Below are 10,714 nucleotides of genomic sequence, written 5' to 3' on the forward strand. Positions count from 1 at the left end.
CTGAACTGGAAACTGAGAACCCCGTCCCTGGAAGTGCCCAAGGCCAGCTTGGAGGGGGCTTGGAGCAAGCTGGGACAGTGGAAGGTGTCCCTGTTCATGGCAGGGGGTGGAACTGGACGGTTTTTAAGATCCCTTCCTTAACCACCCTGTTAATCTGTAATTTCTGCTTTCATCCATCTGCCCAGGAACTGGAAGAGAAAATCCACTGTTGAAAACTTTACACTGCTGCATCTTCCTGCCATGAGTTGAGCACAGAACGAGGACACCCTGAAATCTTCACCCTCTGCTAAAGCAAACTCGAGGTTTTACTCCCTGCTAATCCATTCTCACCTCAACAAAACTCCCAGCAGAGCAGGCAGAGCCCTCCCAGCTCCAGCCCTCCCTGACCTCACTGCTCAGGAAGCACAGCAAGTTTCCAACAGCTACAGTCATTCCCAGGCCAGCATTTCCCAACCCTTAGGTCATGCTGCCACTGGACCTGTTCCTAAATCCCTTCCCATCCCTCCATAAAACCTCTTCTTCACAGAGGTGCTTTCAGCTCAGCCCCCCTGGCCAAGCTAGGTCTGGGGGATGTTAAACTCATGTCCTGACAGTCTGCTGGCATTTGGAGTTGGTTATCTTCCTAAACCGTGGCCTGAGGACACCCCCGTACCCTTTGGGGATGAGGAACTCCTCTGTCCTGGCCTGAGCACTGACAAACACAGTCCCAGCGTGCTGGTGCTCCAGGAAATACCACGGGAATGTTTCCTCCCAGCCCATGTGCCAGGGGCTGCCTGCTCTGCTCCCCCTGTGCAGAGGCAGCACCAGAGGTTTGACCAAACTGGGCACACCCAGCCCCCACACACCAGCTCTGCACCTCGCCTGCCCCAAGCACAGCGTTCCCCACGGGCAGCACTTCCACCCCCTTGCTCTGGGATGTACACAGGGGAGTCAGGAGCAGAGTCCACCTCCAGCTTACTCACAAGTCATTCTTGTTTTCACCTCCACCATGACAAACTGCAGACAGAACTTTTAGAAGCACCACAAGCAGTGAATCTAAAATGCAGACATGCCCAAACCCGTGTCCAGAACAACCCACAGGGTGTAATAACAGACTCACAGAACCATAGAATTAGGCTGGGACAGACCTTTGAGATCACTGGGTCCAGCCTCTGACCCAACACCACCTTGTCAACCAGACCATGGCACTGGGTGCCACATCCAGACTTTCCCGGGACACCTCCAGGGGTGGGGACTCCACCACCTGCCTGCGGTTAAAGTGCTCCCGATTCCATCCCCAACAGCACCAGGGACAGGGGCAGGTGCGCAGCAAATCCATCAACCTCTGACTCCCTGAACACCCACACCAGGCCAGGGGGAGGGAAAATCAGCCTCTCCCAGCAGCCTCCAAGGAAGGAATCCTCAGACCGATCCCAGAACGAAAGCAGCTGTACCTCTCCTGCCCCAAATCCCACTGCTGAGTCCCACAGCTGGGAATCACAGGCATCTCCCCCACCACTCCTCACATCCAAGAGCACACGGAGACACGGTCACTCACCAGGGCTGGCTGGGCACTTGGGCTTTGTCGCTCTCTCCGTTCCCAGAGCGGGAGCAGGCGCAGCTCCTCTCTGTGCTTCTTCACCCTGCAGGAACCAGGACATGGAGGGAGGGTAAGCAGATAATCCACGACTTTCTGTGAGGGTGTGCAGTGCCGGAAAGCAAAGCTGCTGCTGTCTGCAAGGATCAGAGCCGGGACTTTCTGAGCTAAGACTCTGAGCTGCTTAGCACGGAGCTGGAAGCGGAGCAGACAGAGGTGGTTATGTTCTCAGGGCTGAGCACTGGGGGGGTGGTTCAGGCTGGCTCAGGCACCAGAAATCCCACAAAAACTGCTTCATCAGGTTAATGCTGGCAGAGAACAAGGATAGAGGCAGGCAGGGATTTTTGGTCACGATGGCTGGGATTTGCTCAGGGAAAAAACAGAGTTTCTTCAAAGTGAAATATCCCAGAGCAAAACTTTTTCATAGTTTTGTTTATTTATTTATTTAATATTTGGAAAATGTGCTTTTGAAACTGAAGATTTTACTTTGGGTTGGGCCAACTTGAAACTATTCCTTGATGGAATTGAAATGTTGTGCTTTAAATCAGTTCCCCTGCATCCCCCGAGATGCCCCGAATCCCCCTGGAACTTCAAATTAAGGTGTTTTCCTTTCCCTGCCATGGCTGACATACCTGGCTGACCTGCCCAGCATGAGAGATGTGCCAGGTGGGACCATACCCAGGATTCAGAAGTGGAAACTGCAGGACTTTCTAAGGCATTTCTTGACTGGGTCACCCTCAGCACCCCCAGGCAGAAGCTCCTGGAGCAGCAGTGTTGGTCCAGACAGGGTGTCCAGTGCTGCTCCTCACAGGGAAGGGTGCAGAGCATGGATGCTCAGCCCTTTGTGCCCCTAAGGATGTTAAGTTACACCTGGGTGAGGTCTAAGAAGTTGACTGATAACCTGGAGTGAAAGCAGCCAAGAGGTGCCACAGAAAAACCTCACCAAGAGCAAAATCAAGGGAGCTGAAAAAAGGACACCTTCCACTATCCCAGACTGCTCCAAGCCCCAATGTCCAGCCTGGCCTTGGGCACTGCCAGGGATCCAGGGGCAGCCACAGCTGCTCTGGGCACCCTGTGCCAGGGCCTAATCTCTAACCTAAATCTACTCTCCTTCAGTTTAAGGCCATTCCCTGCTCTTACACTGAATTCCCCTTTACTGTGCAAGTCCTATGGAATTCGGGCAGCAAAAGCAGCTGAGCCCAGCCCTTGCAAGGCTGGAGTTGATCCATCGAGTGCCCCATCCCATGATTTTTGTGGAATTACTTCAACCCACAATGCAAAAGTGAAGGAGAATGGAGGCAAGCACTCTGCCAAAACACAGCATCTTTTGAACAAAGTAACTGCACTGAAATGTGCTGGTTTATTTTCACTCTGGGCTCCCCAAGCCTTTCCCTTCTCCCCCTGAATGATAACGGGCATAAAAATTAAACAGAAGTTCTCCAAGAGCAAATGAAACGCACTGAAGGGCAATAAATCACGGGGCTGGATGGCATTCCGAGGGAGCTGGGGGAGGGAAGAAGGGATGGAACAGTGCAGATACTGACTAAGATTTATCACAGACCCTTCAGAACCCAGGACTCATCCCTGGGGCAGGGACTCCACACACAGGGCTAAACTTCGATGGAGCAGCAAAGGGAACGTGCCCAGCACAGCCGTGGGGTTGGAGTGTGGTGTCCAACACAGCACAGTGAGTGTCACCCCAGCATCACACCCTGACAAAAACACCTCCTCACCTCCCTAAAGCCACGATTCCATACCCACTGCTGAGGGCAGAGACTTGTAAGAAGATGGGGTTTTTTGGGGGGGGTTTCCAAGAAGTGCCCTTCCTGCTCAGCCAAAGGGCTGCAGGATGGACACATGGGGCCAGGGCTGCCTGTCTCCCTCCCCTGGGCTGTGCCACTGACACCAGGATCAACTGGGGACTCCAGGAAAAGGAAAGAGCAAAAGTAAATCCCAGTGCTGGAGCGGCATCCAGACACCTCCGAGCAGCAGCTATCCCACATGGAATGCTCTGGCATCTGACCTGGGATCCTGCCATCAGCACTTCCAGCCACCTGAAAACACTCCCAGGGCATCACACACAAGCCCACTGTTCTGGAAACACCAGGAATCAGCACTGATTTTCTTCTAGCAAACAAGCTCACCTTTAATTTCGCAGGCGCCTCCTACTTCGTTAAAGATCTTGCTCTCCAGGGATTTGCTCCTCAGCTGGGGCAGGAGATGGAAGACACGAAATGCCATTTAGTTGGGGATAAAGCTCCATCTTTGCAGTGCCTATCATAATTATGTGTCATTTAAGAACAAGTGTGGAGCAGGTGTGAGATGGCACCAGCTCTGCATGTCCATAAAAAAGGCTGACACCAGCAGTGTGCCTCAGAGAGAATCAGGTGGTGCAACTTCCAAACTCCTGTTCCCTTTGGGTTCTCTCTTGCTCTCTCCCCTCAAACTTCTCTGACAAACTGACTTTTGAAACGGGTAAAGAGAAATGGCATCTCAGGGAAGCCAAGGGGTTTGAAAGGAAGAGAATGGCCCCTGAAATGGTCCCAGCAATGGTCCCTGAAATTGTGGGGCAGGGCTGGTGCTGGAGTCAAGGAGGGAGAAGGGAAAATCATCAGCACAGCCAAGGTTCAGGTGATCCTGATACCCAACCTAAACCTCCCTGACACGGCTCCAGCCATTCCCTGGGGTCCTGTCCCTGATCAAGAGACATCAAGGTGCTGATGTCTGCCTTGGGAGCTGAGTCAGGTGGGAGAGGGTTTCTGCTCTCCCTCGGGTCTCCCAGCCCCTCTCTCTGTGCTCCAGCACCAGGAGGAGCAATGTGATAAATCCCTTTAATGCTCAGGGTTTCAGATGACCTGCAGAGAGCAGAGTCAAAGAAGGGCAAGGAGAGCTTATGGATGCATTATGCTCCTCGTTGTAAGGAAAGGGAAACCTGGAGTTCATCTTCTGAGCTGCTGGGGAGTCTCCAATGGAGTTCAAGGCAGCTCAGTGGGCTCAAGCCTTCCCAAAACAGCTTCTGTGGCTGAGGCTTTTCCATCTGAAGAAGCCCCAAATCAGAATCCTCACATGTGTCCCTCTGCGCTGAGAACTTCTCCAGCTTTCCATGTGAGCTGGGAGCTTGGATCTGATAGTGCCCCAGCCTGGGCAAAAACCCAGGGGGTGAGCATGACCCCTGAGCACTGGGAGACACTGGGAGAGACTGGCAGGAATCCTGGAAGAAACCAAACCATTTGACTTCACGCCAAAGGTAGAGCGGCTCAGCTGGAAGCTTGAGTGTTCCTCCTGGGAAAGAGAGGCCTGAAGCATCAGAGCAGAGGTCCCTCCCCTTTGTGCTTCTCCAGATGTTATCTGTAACACTGTGGATTTATTGAAATCTATTTTTCTAACAAGTACCTTTTCTGCACCTCCTCCCATGGGAGACAAAAGAAGGAGGAGCCCCGTTTAATTGATGCACTTTAATTAACTGCCTGTCCTGTCAAAGCCCTGCTCCTGTATTCTGATGCAAATTCACAGCCTTTCACTGTAAGCAAGATCTCAGTTTGGCTCCAGTCTTAAGTGATCTTTAATGTCACATTTTCTCCCCAGTGGATCCATACTCACAGAATCACAGCACGGTTTGGGTTGGAAGGGACCTTGAAAATGTCTCGTTCCAACTCCCTGCTATGGGCAGGCTGCTTAGATCCTTCAATTATCACTTCTCTGCTCATCCCACCTTGGGCTGGGCTTCTTTAGCCCCTGAGCACATCAGACACTTTTCCTGACCGACCTCTTTGGCCAGGATGCTGCTCGGGGACTGTGCTGGGAGCTGGCTCTGCTCCCACCTGTCTCACACTGTCCTGCTCCAAGAGCCTGGCTGGGAGCAGGATGTGCCTTGCATGAGGTAAACAGGAGCATCTTCTGTAAGGGAGATATGAAACCCTAAACCACGTCCCAGGCAGGGAGCAGGGACAGGTCTTCCTGTTCCACTTCAAAGGGGCAAAGACACAACTCCCCATTGTCCCTAATTTTATGTCTTGATGTCTCCACCTTCTGCCTGTGAATTCTCTCCTGCTGTCAGAAGGTCACCAGACCAGCTGCAAAGCCATTTTACACACCCTGGCTAATCCAGAGGCACCTGGCTGCATCCTCCCACCAGCAAAATGCTGACAACAGAACTTATTAGTGGGCAGCAGGACTGTGGGTGGGTGACAGCACTGGCCTTTACTGTACCAGCCAAAAATTCAAGGGATTCAGGAGCAGCTCATCTCATGGCTCTTCCCCAGACTCCTTTCATGACCTTGGGCTCCAGCTCTGTGCTCATCTCTACCCACTGAGGCTGATAACATTTCCCAGATGTTGCCATGCCAGTAAATTAATTTATGGTGAGGAAATAATTCATTAGGATGGGCACAAAGGTCCATTTAGAATAAAAATGTAACCTGGTCAAGCTTTTTACTAGACTTGTGCATTAGCTGGATATTCCCAATATTCTCACAATGTCTGGGCTGAGCACATTGAGTGGAACAGGGTACCCAGAGAAGCTGTGGCTGCCCCTGGATCCCTGGCAGTGTCCAAGGCCAGGCTGGACGGGGCTTGGAGCAACCTGGGATAGTGGAAGGTGTCCCTGCCCATGGCAGGGGGTGGGATGGGATGAGTTTGAAGGGCCCTTCCAAACCAACTCATTCCCTGACTGTAGAAATGCCCAGGGCCAGGGGTGCTCTGCAGCAGGAGGCAGGTCAGGAGGGGGTTAACCTCTCCTCACTCAGCTGCTTTTGTCATGACACTGATGAAATCCACCACTGGAGAATGGTCCATGGACCACCATTCGTTCTGAAATCAACTGAGGGGTGGCACAGTGCCCTCCCTGTCCCAGACAGAGCACAGGCATCCCCTGGAGCCCAGCTGCTTTCCCTGCATCCCTCCCCAGCACTGACGCCGCCTGTGAAGCACCGTGCCAGCCCCAGACACCCCCACAGCTCCTGGGGAGCTGGGACAACCCCAGCTTGGACAGGGAATGAAAAACATCTCGACATCCCCAGCCAGACAGCTTTTCCTGTCTATAAAACATGAAGGGGGGCTCAGTGAGCAGGGCAGTGCCTGCTGAATCCCAGCACACCGGGACACCCCGGAGAAACATGGGAGAGGAAGGAGAAGCCCTGAGCAGCCTGTCAGAACTTCAGCAGTGGGGATAATTGGTTTGTACACATTCCTCTCACACCCAATTACCAGCTCGGTTTGGTGTTTGATTGTACACGACTCTGGTCCAGCAGAGCTGCTGCTGTTTCCATTCCTGCACACATCACCCAGTCCCTAAATCATTTTTAATAGCTCCTCTCCTCGCGTGCCCTTCCGGCTCATTCCAGCCCCATCAGCACAAGGCAGGTTGCAGATATGGAGGAGCTGACATTTCTCTTTTGAGTAATTTGCAGTGGATTTCTTGCCCGTTTGATGTAGTCATTTTGTTCTCGGCGCTGATGTGACATTAATTATTGTTAAATATTCTTATCTGTTACACACAGTTCTGTTTAGATAAAGGTCAGTGCGTGAACCCCTGACAGTGCTCGTTGCTGCCATGCTCCAAAGCCAATTTGTCATCCTCTCCCTTCAATACCTTCATCTTGGTTTCAGTTCATTTTTCCATTAATTCAGGCACAGTAGAGAGTCATTAAAAAATGCAAAAACTCTCAGCTGTTCAGCTCAGCACTCGGACAGAGAATTATGAGCCGGGGGAGCACCAGTTGCACAGGGAGGGCAGGGAATAACATCCAGGAAAATCCAGCAGCAGCCTCTTTTGAGGAACTGTATGGCTGCCCCCCAAAATCTGTACATAGTTCTGGTTTAATGAAAATCAGCCAAGCCTTGTGCAGCACACGGTGCCTTCTGCCAGCCTGGTGTGCAGTGGGATAACAGCACAATCCTGAGGCCCTGGCACAGGGTGCCCAGAGCAGCTGTGGCTGCCCCTGGATCCCTGGCAGTGTCCAAGGCCAGGTTGGACACTGGGGCTTGGAGCAGCCTGGGACAGTGGAAGGTGTCCCTGCCCATGGCAGGGGGTGGCACTGGATGGGCTTTAAGGCCCCTCCAACCCCAGCCATCCTGGGGTTTCTGATTCTCTGCTAAGCCCACACCACCCTCTCTTGGCAGAGGACAAGAAGCGCAAAGCTCAAGCTGTCAAAATCTCCCAGAACAGAAGCACCACCCAGCAGTGATCCATCTTCCCAGAGACCTGAGCAGCAGCTGGGCCTGCTTATGGTGACCAAAACCAGCACCAGCATCTGCTCTGTCTTGCTTTTCATCTGTCTGACCAAATAATTACCCTCTGCCACCCTGAGGTGTCACTTCCCACCACATCACCTGCAAGGTGGGGATGGGAATGCAGGGACAGCCTTGCTGGGACTCACTCCAGCACCCCTGGTCCCTGCCTGCCTTGGGACCCCTTGATGAGCCAAACTTGCATCTCCACAGCCATTCAGGAGTAGGGGTGCTGAGGCTTTTCCAGCAGCCCATGCCCTCACATGGCTCTCCCTAGGGACAGGTCATACAATCCCACAGGGACACGCGTCAGCAGGGCACAAACAACAGAGCTCAGGCCAGCCAGGCTGGCACAGCTGGCAGCAGGAACAATCCCAGCTCAGCTTACAGCACAGGGAGCAGGGCTGGCAGCCCCGGTGCTGGGCAGACCTGTGCTACTGCCCAGCTGCAGCTCCCGGGCTTTTGTGCTCCATCCAAAGTGCTCCAGCACATCCGGAACCCACAAAGAGCCTGAATCCCACCCAGGGAGCCCTGCACACACTTCAGCTGAAGTCCAGGCCTAAGGGAGCGTCTGAGAGAGCCCTTCAGAGCACAGCCAGGAAGGAGAGGGCATGGAGAGCAGCTAAGCCCTCAAGCCAACCAAGACAGTGACAAGGGGCAGGGTGAAGATACTCACGAGGCTCCAAATCCAGGACTAAGTTAATCCAAGGGCTCTGCACAAGCAGAGAAGGATGCTAAGGTGGATTCAGCATGACTGAAGTACCACACCATGAATCGTGTGCTCATCCCAGCACTTGGCAAATGAAAGAACATTTGAACCTTTATTCAAAGTTACATTTAATTTTGCATTGTGCTAAATCATTCTGTACTTCTAAATAAAAGAGAATAAACTCCCAAACTCATCCCCCTCTCAGTGAAACACAAAGAAATTGTGCAATGTGCTGGATGTAATCGAGTGTGGGGTTTTCTTCCTTCACTTGGAATCACAGAATCATTAAAGCCGAAAAGGACCTCTAAGATAATTAAGTCCAACAATGCCAAGCCCACCACTAACCCACGTCCCTAAGCCCCATACCCACATGTTTTTTGAACACTTCCAGGGATGGTGATTCCACCACTGCCCTGGGCACTGTGTTCCAGGGCTTGCCCACCCTTTCTGGGAAGACATTGTCCCTAATCTCCAACCTAAACCTCCCCTCGCACAACCTGAGGCCGTTTCCTCTCATCCTGTCCCTTGTCACCTGGGAGCAGAGACCAACCTGGCTGCACCTCCTGTCAGGGAGCTGGAGAGTGCGAGAAGGTCCCCCCTGAGCCTCCTTTTCTCCACACTAAACAACCATCTTATTTATCAGAACCATAAATAAACTCCCAGACAAAGGGACATTCACATCCCAGGTCCTCACTTGCACCAGTGCCAGTGGGAAGCAGCAGCACTGCCCCCCTCCCCTCTGCTAAATTGGGAGCAGGGAAGCGTGAGAGCTGGCTTCACATGCTGGGAGAGGTATGAGACACCGCAGGTCCTCTCCAGCCTTGGGGACGGAGTGTCCTGAGGCTAAAAATACAGAGACAAGCCAAAAAGTCAAGGCTAGCAAGAGGCATTAACAGAGCCTGTTTATTTCTGTAGCCAGTGAGCATCCAGAGAGAGCCCGAGCCCCCGGCACTTGCTGCCTGCGTGACGGACAGGCTGCTGCAGCTGGAGGAGTCTGGTTTCTCCTGCACACACAGGGCTTCCCTCCCTGTCCCCTGCCCCCAGGGCAGCCTCACACCTTGCTTGCCATTCTTTTTAGCTGCTGCACAAAGCAGGGTAACGTGCAGGAGCAGAGGGACAAGGCGAACGATGGAAAGCACGGCCCTGGTGCAGGCTCTTGCCTTGCAACCACCACAGGGAGTCAGGATCCAAGTTTATCAAGGTTTGTGATCGAACCTGTCCAGAGTCAGTGGGATCCAAGATGGGAATCTCTCTACCAGCCTTTACCAGCAGCCTGGGTTGTGGTGGGACACATCCCACACCTGGAGCAGGACTGGGCTGCTCCCACCACACCTTCCCCAGGGCTCCTGCCCTGCACCATGCCTGGACACCGGCCACAGGTGGGGCCCGGCCCCTCCTCAGCCCAGGCCCAGAGGTCCAAGGAAAGTTTCCACTGCCAAAAGCAGTGGGATGCAACTTCACGGCTGGCAGTGGCAGACCTAAGCACAGGGATGCTCCTTGAGCCTGCTCCAGATGCAATCATCACAGAATCCCAGAATGGCTCAGGTTGGGAGGGACATTTAAGACCTCCAATCCCCTGCCATGGGCAGGGACACCTTCCACCATCCCAGGTTGCTCCAAGCCCTGTCCAAGCTGGCCTTGGACACTGCCAGGGATCCAGGGGCAGCCACAGCTGCTCTGGGCACCCTGTTCCATGATCAGACCTGTCAGAGCTCAGCTCCTCTCACCTGGCATAAAAAAACCCCATGTGACACCAGGATGGAGCCACTGGAACACCAAGGGAAGACCACAAGGAGCCTCTGGCATTGGCTACATGCCAGGCTGAGCCTCCCACACAGGGCTCTTCAATTCAATTTGCCTTCCTTCATTAACCACAATGGATTTACACCCAAACCAGAACTGAAAAAAATCAATTATCTGTCTCTTTAACCTCACTGCCATGTTATCATTCCCTCTGTCCCATGTTTGGCTCCCCTCTAATATCCTTTCTCGCAGGCCTGACAGAAATTTGGCACACTCGTCACGCTGTAGGACAAACTTCCAAGGTAAAGAAGGGATAACATCCCAGTTCCTTCTGCAAGAGTGATTTCAGCACTAACTACTGCAAAAATATGAATAGAAAACTCCACACTTGTAAGAGCAGCTGATCCCTCTGCAAACTGCACTCCAGTGCATGGATTAAGTTCTAGGTCCTGCTGTAG

General features: G+C 52.9%; 1 long non-coding RNA gene across 1 annotated transcript in view; it reads right to left on the bottom strand.

Annotated features, from left to right (window-relative positions):
- The window catches only part of LOC108446928, a 52,600-nt gene that overhangs the window by 8,825 nt on the left and 33,061 nt on the right, over positions 1-10,714 (bottom strand). Inside the window, exon 2 of the long non-coding RNA XR_001862269.1 lies at positions 1,538-1,622. This is a non-coding gene — a long non-coding RNA (uncharacterized LOC108446928). The remainder of the gene's footprint in view (positions 1-1,537; positions 1,623-10,714) is intronic.

This window comes from Corvus brachyrhynchos, unplaced genomic scaffold (genome assembly GCF_000691975.1).
Source record: "Corvus brachyrhynchos isolate BGI_N302 unplaced genomic scaffold, ASM69197v1 scaffold125, whole genome shotgun sequence".
In the NCBI taxonomy this organism is placed as follows: domain Eukaryota; kingdom Metazoa; phylum Chordata; class Aves; order Passeriformes; family Corvidae; genus Corvus; species Corvus brachyrhynchos.